Genomic DNA, 12391 nt, shown 5'->3' with positions numbered 1-12391 from the left:
TCAGGGTCAGGGAATCACCAGTTTTGTAGGAGGAAATATTGCATCTAGGGCACCGGCAGAAACAATACCGTCTCCAACCGTCTCTCAGTCTGCCATGTCCACCGGCACACCCGCAAGTTCCACGATCTCCAGCTCTCCAGTCCAGCTCACCATACATGAGACTCTGGTTAGAAAAAGGAAGTACTTATCCGTGTACACAGGGTTTTAACGCCCACATAGCTAGACTAATCTCGTTAGAGATGATGCCCTACCGGTTAGTTGAAAGCGAAGCTTTCAAAGCCCTGATGGAGTACGCTGAACCATGCTACGAGCTACCCAGTCAACACTTTTTTTCCAGAAAAGCCATCCCAGCCCTGCACCAGCATGTTAAATAGCGCATCGTCCATGCACTCAGGCAATCTGTGAGTACAAAGGTGCACCTGACTACAGATGCATGGACCAGTAAGCATGGCCAGGGACGTTACGTGTCCATCACGGCACACTGGGTGAATGTGGTGGATGCAGGGTCCACAGGGGACATCAATTTCGGGACAGTTGTGCCTAGCCCACGGTCTAGGAAACAGTTGGCTGTAGGCGTTCGCACCCCCTCCTCCTCCTCCTCGTCCTCCTGCAGAAGCGACAGCTCTTCCACAGACCGCAGTCGGCCAACCACTCCATCGGCAGCTGACACTGTTGCACACCAGTTGTCCCATTATGGGGCAGCTACTGGCAAGCGTCAGCAGGCTGTATTGGCTATGAAGTGTTTGGGCGACAACAGACACACCGCGGAAGTTCTGTCCGAGTTCTTGCAACAAAAAACGCAGTCGTGACTGGGCACAGTAGATCTTGAGGCAGGCAAGGTAGTGAGTGATAACGGAAGGAATTTGATGGCTGCCATCTCCCTTTCCCAACTGAAACACATTCCTTGCCTGGCTCACACCTTAAACCTGGTGGTGAAGTGCTTATTGAAAACTTATCCTGGATTCTCCGACCTGCTCCTCAAAGTGCGTGGACTTTGCTCACATATCCGACGTTCGCCTGTACACTCCAGCCGTATGCAGACCTATCAGCGGTCTTTGAACCTTCCCCAGCATCGCCTAATCGTAGACGTTGCAACAAGGTGGAACTCAACACTGCACATGCTTCAGAGACTGTGCCAACAGAGGTGGGCTGTTATGTTTTTGTGGGAGGATACACATACACGGGCAGGCAGTAGGATGGCAGACATGGAGTTGTCAGGTGTGCAGTGGTCGAAGATACAAGACATGTGTCAAGTCCTTCAGTGTTTTGAGGAATGCACACGGCTGGTTAGTGCAGACAACGCCATAATAAGCATGAGCATCCCCCTAATGTGTCTGCTGATGCAAAGTTTGATGCACATAAAGGATCAGGCGTCTGCACCAGAGGAAGAGGAAAGCCTTGATGACAGTCAGCCATTGTCTGGTCAGGGCAGTGTACAGGACGAGGTAGCGGGCGAAGAGGAGGAGGAGGATGATGGGGATGAGTATATTTTTAATGAGGAAGCTTTCCCAGGGGCACTGGAAATTGGTGGCGTGGCAAGGCCGGGTTCTGGTTTTTTGAGGGACACAAGTGACGTAGATGTGCCTGAAACTGCCCCTCAACCAATCACAACCGCAGATTTGACAACTGGAACTTTGGCCCACATGGCGGATTATGCCTTACGTATCCTCAAAAGGGACACACGCATTACTAAAATGATGAACGATGACGATTACTGGTTGGCCTGCCCTCTTGATCCACGCTATAAAGGCAAATTGCAAAATATTATGCCACATGAGAACTTGGAACTAATATTAGCAACCAAACAATCAACTCTTGTTGACCGTTTGCTTCAGGCATTCCCAGCACACAGCGCCCGTGATCGTTCTCACACGAGCTCCAGGGGGCAGCAGACCAGGAGTGTTAGGGGTGCACACATCAGAAGTGGCGTTGGACAGAGGGGTTTTCTGACCAGGTTGTGGAGTGATTTTGCTATGACCGCAGACAGGACAGGTACTGCTGCATCAATTGAAAGTGACAGGAGACAACATTTGTCCAGTATGGTTACTATTTTTCATCTCTTATCGATGTTCTCCCTCAACCGTCATTCCCATTTGATTACTGGGCATCAAAATTAGACACCTGGCCAGAATTGGCAGAATATGCATTGCAGGAGCTTGCTTGCCCGGCAGCTTGTGTCCTATCAGAAAGAGTATTCAGTGCTGCAGGTTCACTATTAACCGAAAAAAGGACTTGTCTGGCTACCCAAAATGTTGATGATCTAACATTCATTAAAATGAACCACAACTGGATTTCGAATTCTTTTGCCCCACCTCGCCCGGCAGACACCTAGCTTTCCTATGAAAAGCTCTTGCCTGTGGACTACTGTGAATTACTTTTCTAATGTCTAATTTGCTGCAGCTGATTGTCCAGCATACGACATGTTTACACCTCCCTAAATGGCCAAACTCCCCACATGGGGCCGTGGTATCGCGACTTGGCGCAAGCACCCGTGAGAGTGCTGTTTGTCTGAAGAGGTGGGTGTGCCCGCTTTTGGTCGACGGCACTGCCACTGGGTCCCTCATAGTACAATAAAGTGTCTCTGGCGGTGGTGGTGCGCACCCAACGTCAGACACACTGTTGTAACATGAGGGGCCCTGGGCCTGTACCGCCGGCCACTAGAGAGTTCACCCAACCCCAGGTCAAACATTGCTCTACCACATTCACAGTTATCTCTCACACTTCCACCAATGTTTAGTCTATGCGCTGACATGCTTCCATTCCTGCCACTGACAATACCATTGTGTTGACATGTATGATGGTACTTAACATAGTCAGGGGCAGTGTCCTCTATTTACCACAGTAAATACTTTGCGCTAAATTAGTAGGTCTGAAACTACGCAGAGGATCCCACCCCTGAACCTAATGATTGCACCCTTTAGTGTTTTCGTTTTGTTTTAATGCGAGACATTCACATTTATTTATTGTTTTGGACTACTAACTGGCAGACACTCATTACAATCGGCCTCCGCTGACCAGACCACTGCTGCCCGTCTACCCCTGGAACCAATTTTAAATTGCCTACAGCCAGCCCATTTTATTATGTTAGGCCTTCGAAGCCTGTCTGCGGCCCGTTCTTTCTACTACTACTACACTGACCAGTCTACTGCTGCCCGTGTACCACTGGAACCAATGTTTAAGTGCCTACAGTCCAATTTTTTTTATGTTAGGCCTTTGAAGCCTGTCTGCGGTCCCTCCTTCCACTAGGCCTCCACTGACCTGTCTCCTGCTGCCCGTGTACCCCTGGAACCAATTATAAAGTGCCTACAGCCAGCCCATTTTATTATGTTAGGCCTTCGAAGCCTGTCTGCGGCCCGTTCTTTCAACTACTACTACACTGACCTGTCTACTGCTGCCCGTGTACTCCTGGAACCAATTATAAAGTGCCTACAGCCTGTCCAATTTTATTATGTTAGGCCTTCGAAGCCTGTCTGCGGTCCCTCCTTCCACTAGGCCTCCACTGACCTGTCTCCTGCTGCCCGTGTACCCCTGGAACCAATTATAAAGTGCCTACAGCCTGTCCAATTTTATTATGTTAGGCCTTCGAAGCCTGTCTGCAGTCCCTCCTTCCACTAGGCCTCCACTGACCTGTCTCCTGCTGCCTGTGTACTCCTGGAACCAATTCTAAATTGCCTACAGCCAGCCCATTTTATTATGTTAGGCCTTCGAAGCCTGTCTGCGGCCCGTTCTTTCTACTACTACTACACTGACCAGTCTACTGCTGCCCGTGTACCCCTGGAACCAATGTTTAAGTGCCTACAGTCCAATATTTTTTTATGTTAGGCCTTTGAAGCCTGTCTGCGGTCCCTCCTTCCACTAGGCCTCCACTGACCTGTCTCCTGCTGCCCGTGTACCCCTGGAACCAATTGTAAAGTGCCTACAGCCAGCCCATTTTATTATGTTAGGCCTTCGAAGCCTGTCTGCGGCCCTTTCTTTCAACTACTACTACACTGACCTGTCTACTGCTGCCCGTGTACTCCTGGAACCAATTATAAAGTGCCTACAGCCTGTCCAATTTTATTATGTTAGGCCTTCGAAGCCTGTCTGCGGTCCCTCCTTCCACTAGGCCTCCACTGACCTGTCTCCTGCTGCCCGTATACCCATGGAACCAATTATAAAGTGCCTACAGCCTGTCCAATTTTATTATGTTAGGCCTTCGAAGCCTGTCTGCGGTCCCTCCTTCCACTAGGCCTCCACTGACCTGTCTCCTGCTGCCCGTGTACCCCTGGAACCAATTCTAAATTGCCTACAGCCAGCCCATTTTATTATGTTAGGCCTTCGAAGCCTGTCTGCGGCCCGTTCTTTCTACTACTACTACACTGACCAGTCTACTGCTGCCCGTGTACCCCTGGAACCAATGTTTAAGTGCCTACAGTCCAATATTTTTTATGTTAGGCCTTTGAAGCCTGTCTGCGGTCCCTCCTTCCACTAGGCCTCCACTGACCTGTCTCCTGCTGCCCGTGTACCCCTGGAACCAATTCTAAATTGCCTACAGCCAGCCCATTTTATTATGTTAGGCCTTCGAAGCCTGTCTGCGGCCCGTTCTTTCAACTACTACTACACTGACCTGTCTACTGCTGCCCGTGTACTCCTGGAACCAATTATAAAGTGCCTACAGCCAGCCCATTTTATTATGTTAGGCCTTCGAAGCCTGTCTGCGGTCCCTCCGTCCACTAGGCCTTCACTGACCTGTCTCCTGCTGCCTGTGTACCCCTGGAACCAATTATAAAGTGCCTACAGCCTGTCCAATTTTATTATGTTAGGCCTTCGAAGCCTGTCTGCGGTCCCTCCTTCCACTAGGCCTCCACTGACCTGTCTCCTGCTGCCCGTGCACCCCTGGAACCAATTTTAAATTGCCTACAGCCAGCCCATTTTATTATGTTAGGCCTTCGAAGCCTGTCTGCGGCCCGTTCTTTCAACTACTACTACACTGACCTGTCTACTGCTGCCCGTGTACTCCTGGAACCAATTATAAAGTGCCTACAGCCAGCCCATTTTATTATGTTAGGCCTTCGAAGCCTGTCTGCGGTCCCTCCGTCCACTAGGCCTCCACTGACCTGTCTCCTGCTGCCCGTGTACCCCTGGAACCAATTATAAAGTGCCTACAGCCTGTCCAATTTTATTATGTTAGGCCTTCGAAGCCTGTCTGCGGTCCCTCCTTCCACTAGGCCTCCACTGACCTGTCTCCTGCTGCCCGTGCACCCCTGGAACCAATCTTAAATTGCCTACAGCCAGCCCATTTTATTATGTTAGGCCTTCGAAGCCTGTCTGCGGCCCGTTCTTTCAACTACTACTACACTGACCTGTCTACTGCTGCCCGTGTACTCCTGAAACCAATTATAAAGTGCCTACAGTGTTGTGATAGGCAATTCAGGAACACAATGTGCATAGCGATTAGAGCACATACAGTGATCTGACAATAACCCAAAATAATAGAACGAGCTCTGAGACGTGGGAACTCTGCAGACCGCAATCCCTGATCCTCTCCAAACACAACTAGAGGCAGCCGTGGATTGCGCCTAACGCTACCTATGCAACTAGGCACAACCTGAGAAACTAACTAGCCTGAAGATAGAAAAATAAGCCTACCTTGCCTCAGAGAAATACCCCAAAGGAAAAGGCAGCCCCCCACATATAATGACTGTGAGTAAGATGAAAAGACAAACGTAGGGATGAAATAGATTCAGCAAAATGAGGCCGGATATTCTAGACAGAACGAGGATAGGAAAGATAACTTTGCGGTCTACACAAAACCCTAAAGAAAACCACGCAAAGGGGGCAAAAAGACCCTCCGTACCGAACTAACGGCACGGAGGTACACCCCTTGCGTCCCAGAGCTTCCAGCGAAACAAATAGACAAGCTGGACAGAAAAAATAGCAACAAATAGCAAAGAAACACTTAGCTATGCAGAGCAGCAGGCCACAGGAATGATCCAGAGATACACAAGTCCAACACTGAAACATTGACAGGAAGCAAGGATCAAAGCATTAGGTGGAGTTAAGTAGAGAAGCAGCTAACGAGCTCACCAGATCACCTGAGGGAGGAAACTCAGAAGCTGCAGTACCACTTTCCTCCACAAACGGAAGCTCCCAGAGAGAATCAGCCGAAGTACCACTTGTGACCACAGGAGTGAACTCTGCCACAGAATTCACAACAGTACCCCCCCTTGAGGAGGGGTCACCGAACCCTCACCAGATCCCCCAGGCCGACCAGGATGAGCCACATGAAAGGCACGAACAAGATCGGGAGCATGGACATCAGAAGCAAAAACCCAGGAATTATCTTCCTGAGCATAACCCTTCCATTTAACCAGATACTGGAGCTTCCGTCTTGAAACACGATAATCAAAAATCTTCTCCACAATATACTCCAATTCCCCCTCCACCAAAACCGGGGCAGGAGGCTCAACAGATGGAACCATAGGTGCCACGTATCTCCGCAACAATGACCTATGGAATACGTTATGTATGGAAAAAGAATCTGGGAGGGTCAGACGAAAAGACACAGGATTAAGAACCTCAGAAATCCTATATGGACCAATAAAACGTGGTTTAAACTTAGGAGAGGAAACCTTCATAGGAATATGACGAGAAGATAACCAAACTAGATCCCCAACACGAAGTCGGGGACCCACACGGCGTCTGCGATTAGCGAAAAGTTGAGCCTTCTCCTGGGACAAGGTCAAATTGTCCACTACCTGAGTCCAAATCTGCTGCAACCTGTCCACCACAGCATCCACACCAGGACAGTCCGAAGACTCAACCTGTCCCGAAGAGAAACGAGGATGGAACCCAGAATTGCAGAAAAACGGCGAAACCAAGGTAGCCGAGCTGGCCCGATTATTAAGGGCGAACTCAGCCAAAGGCAAAAAGGACACCCAGTCATCCTGATCAGCAGAAACAAAGCATCTCAGATATGTTTCCAAGGTCTGATTGGTTCGTTCGGTCTGGCCATCAGTCTGAGGATGGAAAGCCGAGGAAAAAGACAAGTCAATGCCCATCCTACCACAAAAGGCTCGCCAAAACCTCGAAACAAACTGGGAACCCCTGTCAGAAACAATATTCTCTGGAATGCCATGCAAACGAACCACATGCTGGAAGAACAAAGGCACCAAATCAGAGGAGGAAGGCAATTTAGACAAGGGTACCAGATGGACCATCTTAGAAAAGCGATCACAGACCACCCAAATGACTGACATCTTTTGAAAAACGGGAAGGTCAGAAATAAAATCCATAGAGATATGTGTCCAAGGCCTCTTCGGGACCGGCAAGGGCAAAAGCAACCCACTGGCACGAGAACAGCAGGGCTTAGCCCGAGCACAAATCCCACAGGACTGCATAAAAGTGCGCACATCCCGCGACAGAGACGGCCACCAAAAGGATCTAGCCACTAACTCTCTGGTACCAAAGATTCCAGGATGACCAGCCAACACCGAACAATGAAGTTCAGAGATAACTCTATTCCTCCACCTATCAGGGACAAACAGTTTCTCCGCTGGGCAACGATCAGGTTTATTAGCCTGAAATTTTTGCAGCACCCGCCGCAAATCAGGGGAGATGGCAGACACAATTACTCCTTCCTTGAGGATACCCGCCGGCTCAGATAAACCCGGAGAGTCGGGCACAAAACTCCTAGACAGAGCATCCACCTTCACATTTTTAGAGCCCGGAAGGTACGAAATCACAAAGTCAAAACGGGCAAAAAACAATGACCAACGAGCTTGTCTAGGATTCAAGCGCTTGGCAGACTTGAGATAAGTCAAGTTCTTATGATCAGTCAATACCACCACACGATGCTTAGCTCCTTCAAGCCAATGACGCCACTCCTCGAATGCCCACTTCATGGCCAGCAACTCTCGGTTGCCCACATCATAATTTCGCTCAGCAGGCGAAAACTTCCTGGAAAAGAAAGCGCATGGTTTCATCACTGAGCAACCAGGACCTCTCTGTGACAAAACAGCCCCTGCTCCAATCTCAGAAGCATCAACCTCGACCTGGAACGGAAGAGAAACATCTGGTTGACACAACACAGGGGCAGAAGAAAAACGACGCTTCAACTCCTGAAAAGCCTCCACAGCAGCAGAAGACCAATTAACCAAATCAGCACCCTTCTTGGTCAAATCGGTCAATGGTTTGGCAACACTAGAAAAATTGCAGATGAAGCGACGATAAAAATTAGCAAAGCCCAGGAACTTTTGCAGACTTTTCAGAGATGTCGGCTGAGTCCAATCATGGATGGCTTGGACCTTAACCGGATCCATCTCGATAGTAGAAGGGGAAAAGATGAACCCCAAAAATGAAACCTTCTGCACACCAAAGAGACACTTTGATCCCTTCACAAACAAAGAATTAGCACGCAGGACCTGAAAAACCGTTCTGACCTGCTTCACATGAGACTCCCAATCATCCGAGAAGATCAAAATGTCATCCAAGTACACAATCAGGAATTTATCCAGGTACTCACGGAAGATGTCATGCATAAAGGATTGAAACACTGATGGAGCATTGGCAAGTCCGAACGGCATCACTAGATACTTAAAATGACCCTCGGGCGTATTAAATGCAGTTTTCCATTCATCGCCTTGCCTGATTCTCACCAGATTATACGCACCACGAAGATCTATCTTAGTGAACCAACTAGCCCCCTTAATCCGAGCAAACAAATCAGATAACAATGGCAAGGGGTACTGAAATTTAACAGTGATCTTATTAAGAAGGCGATAATCTATACACGGTCTCAGCGAACCATCCTTCTTGGCTACAAAAAAGAACCCTGCTCCCAATGGGAACGATGACGGGCGAATATGCCCCTTCTCCAGGGATTCCTTCTCATAACTGCGCATAGCGGTGTGCTCAGGCACGGATAAATTAAACAGTCGACCTTTTGGGATTTTACTACCAGGAATCAAATTGATAGCACAATCACAATCCCTATGCGGAGGTAGGGCATCGGACTTGGGCTCATCAAATACATCCCGGTAATCAGACAAGAACTCTGGAACCTCAGAAGGGGTGGATGACGAAATTGACAGAAATGGAACATCACCATGTACCCCCTGACAACCCCAGCTGGACACCAACATGGAATTCCAATCCAATACTGGATTATGGGCTTGTAGCCATGGCAACCCCAACACGACCACATCATGCAGATTATGCAACACCAGAAAGCGAATAACCTCCTGATGTGCAGGAGCCATGCACATGGTCAGCTGGGTCCAGTATTGAGGCTTATTCTTGGACAAAGGTGTAGCATCAATTCCTCTCAATGGAATAGGACACTGCAAGGGCTCCAAGAAAAACCCACAACGTTTAGCATAATCCAAGTCCATCAAATTCAGGGCAGCGCCTGAATCCACAAACGCCATGACAGAATACGACGACAAGGAGCATATCAAGGTAACGGACAGAAGAAATTTTGACTGTACAGTACGAATGGCGGCAGAACTAGCAAACCGCTTAGTGCGCTTAGGACAATCAGAGATAGCATGAGTGGAATCACCACAGTAGAAACACAGCCCATTCAGACGTCTGTGTTCTTGCCGTTCAACTCTGGTCATAGTCCTATCGCACTTCATAGGCTCAGGTCTAATCTCAGGTAATACCGCCAAATGGTGCACAGATTTACCCTCACGCAAGCGTCGACCGATCTGAATGGCCAAAGACATAGACTCATTCAAACCAGCGGGCATAGGAAATCCCACCATGACATCCTTAATGGCTTCAGAGAGACCCTTTCTGAAAATGGCTGCAAGCGCAGATTCATTCCATTGAGTGAGCACGGACCATTTTCTAAATTTCTGGCAATATAGCTCTATCTCATCCTGAGTCTGACAAAGAGCCAGCAAATTCTTTTCTGCCTGATCTACTGAATTAGGCTCATCGTACAGCAATCCAAGCCCCAGGAAAAACGCATCAATATTACTTAATGCAGGATCTCCTGACGCAAGAGAAAATGCCCAGTCCTGAGGGTCGCCACGCAAAAAAGAAATGACGATCCTAACCTGTTGCGCTGGGTCACCAGAAGAGCGAGGTTTCAAAGCCAGAAACAGTTTACAATTATTCTTGAAACTCAGAAATTTAGTTCTATCTCAAAAAAACAAATCTGGAATAGGAATTCTCGGTTCTAACAAAGAATTCTGAACCACAAAATTTTAAATATCTTGAACTCTTGCCGTGAGCTGATCTACACATGAAGACAGAACTTTAATGTCCATTGTAACACCTGTGTCCTGAAGCACCCAAATGTCTAGGGGAAAAAAAAGACAAATCACAGTGCAAAGGAAAAAAAATGGTCTCAGAACTTCTTTTTTCCCTCTATTGAGAATGATTAGTACTTTCGGCTTCCTGTACTGTTGTGATAGGCAATTCAGGAACACAATGTGCATAGCGATTAGAGCACATACAGTGATCTGACAATAACCCAAAATAATAGAACGAGCTGTGAGACGTGGGAACTCTGTAGACCGCAATTCCTGATCCTCTCCAAACACAACTAGAGGCAGCCGTGGATTGCGCCTAACGCTCCCTATGCAACTCGGCACAGCCTGAGAAACTAACTAGCCTGAAGATAGAAAAATAAGCCTACCTTGCCTCAGAGAAATACCCCAAAGGAAAAGGCAGCCCCCCACATATAATGACTGTGAGTAAGATGAAAAGACAAACGTAGGGATGAAATAGATTCAGCAAAATGAGGCCCGATATTCTAGACAGAACGAGGATAGGAAAGATAACTTTGCGGTCTACACAAAACCCTAAAGAAAACCACGCAAAGGGGGCAAAAAGACCCTCCGTACCGAACTAATGGCACGGAGGTACACCCCTTGCGTCCCAGAGCTTCCAGCAAAACAAATAGACAAGCTGGACAGAAAAAATAGCAACAAATAGCAAAGAAACACTTAGCTATGCAGAGCAGCAGGCCACAGGAATGATCCAGAGATACACAAGTCCAACACTGAAACATTGACAGGAAGCATGGATCAAAGCATTAGGTGGAGTTAAGTAGAGAAGCAGCTAACGAGCTCACCAGATCACCTGAGGGAGGAAACTCAGAAGCTGCAGTACCACTTTCCTCCACAAACGGAAGCTCCCAGAGAGAATCAGCCGAAGTACCACTTGTGACCACAGGAGTGACCTCTGCCACAGAATTCACAACACTACAGCCTGTCCAATTTTATTATGTTAGGCCTTCGAAGCCTGTATGCGGTCCCTCCTTCCACTAGGCCTCCACTGACCTGTCTCCTGCTGCCCGTGTACCCCTGGAACCAATTATAAAGTGCCTACAGCCTGTTCAATTTTATTACGTTAGGCCTTCGAAGCCTGTCTGCGGTCCCTCCTTCCACTAGGCCTCCACTGACCTGTCTCCTGCTGCCTGTGTACCCCTGGAACCAATTCTAAATTGCCTACAGCCAGCCCATTTTATTATGTTAGGCCTTCAAAGCCTGACTGCGGCCCGTTCTTTCTACTACTCCTACACTGACCAGACCACTGCTGCCCGTGTACCCCTGGAACCTATTTTTTATTGCATAGAGCATCCTTTTTTTAATAGTAGGTGTACAAAGTCTGTCTGCGGTCCACTATTGAAATTGTCCTCCACTGCCCAGAGCAATGCTGCCTGTGTACCCCTGTAACCTTTTTTAAGCTGCAGTGACCAACATTTTTGGTTTAAGGCCTACTACCTGTGTCTGTCTGCGCCACTCAATTCAGCTGTGTTGCTTTGAAAAAAGCAGAGCGTCAATAGTCTTTTTTTCAGCCTCTAGGAATTTTAAAACTGCATTGGGGGTACAACTTTGGTAGGGCCTACTAACGGTGTCTGCCGCCCCAAGGTGTGCCCCAGGTTTCGTCCACATTGCTTCGGTCTTCCGACTCTCGTTTAGTAGTTTTTGGAAACTACGCTGCATTAGGCCTACAAATTGGGTATGGGGTGTAGAGAGATGGTGTGTTGCACTCCAAGGTGTTCCCCAGGTTTCCTCGCCATTGCTTTGATCTTCTGGCTCTCGTTTAGTAGTTGTTGGAAACTACACTGCATTAGGCCTACAAATTGGGTATGGGGTGTAGAGAGATGGTGTGTTACACTCCAAGGTGTTCCCCAGGTTTCGTCCACATTGCTTCGGTCTTCCGACTCTCGTTTAGTAGTTGTAGAAAACTACACTGCATTAGGCCTACAAATTGGGTATGGGGTGTAGAGAGATGGTGTGTTGCACTCCAAGGTGTTCCCCAGGTTTCCTCTCCATTGCTTCGATCTTCTGGCTCTCGTTTAGTAGTTGTTGGAAACTACACTGCATTAGGCCTACAAATTGGGTATGGGGTGTAGAGAGATGGTGTGTTACACTCCAAGGTGTTCCTCAGGTTT

The sequence above is a fragment of the Ranitomeya imitator genome, chromosome 1 (assembly GCF_032444005.1).
Source record: "Ranitomeya imitator isolate aRanImi1 chromosome 1, aRanImi1.pri, whole genome shotgun sequence".
Classification (NCBI taxonomy): domain Eukaryota; kingdom Metazoa; phylum Chordata; class Amphibia; order Anura; family Dendrobatidae; genus Ranitomeya; species Ranitomeya imitator.
Note: the sequence above shows the minus strand (reverse complement) of the source record.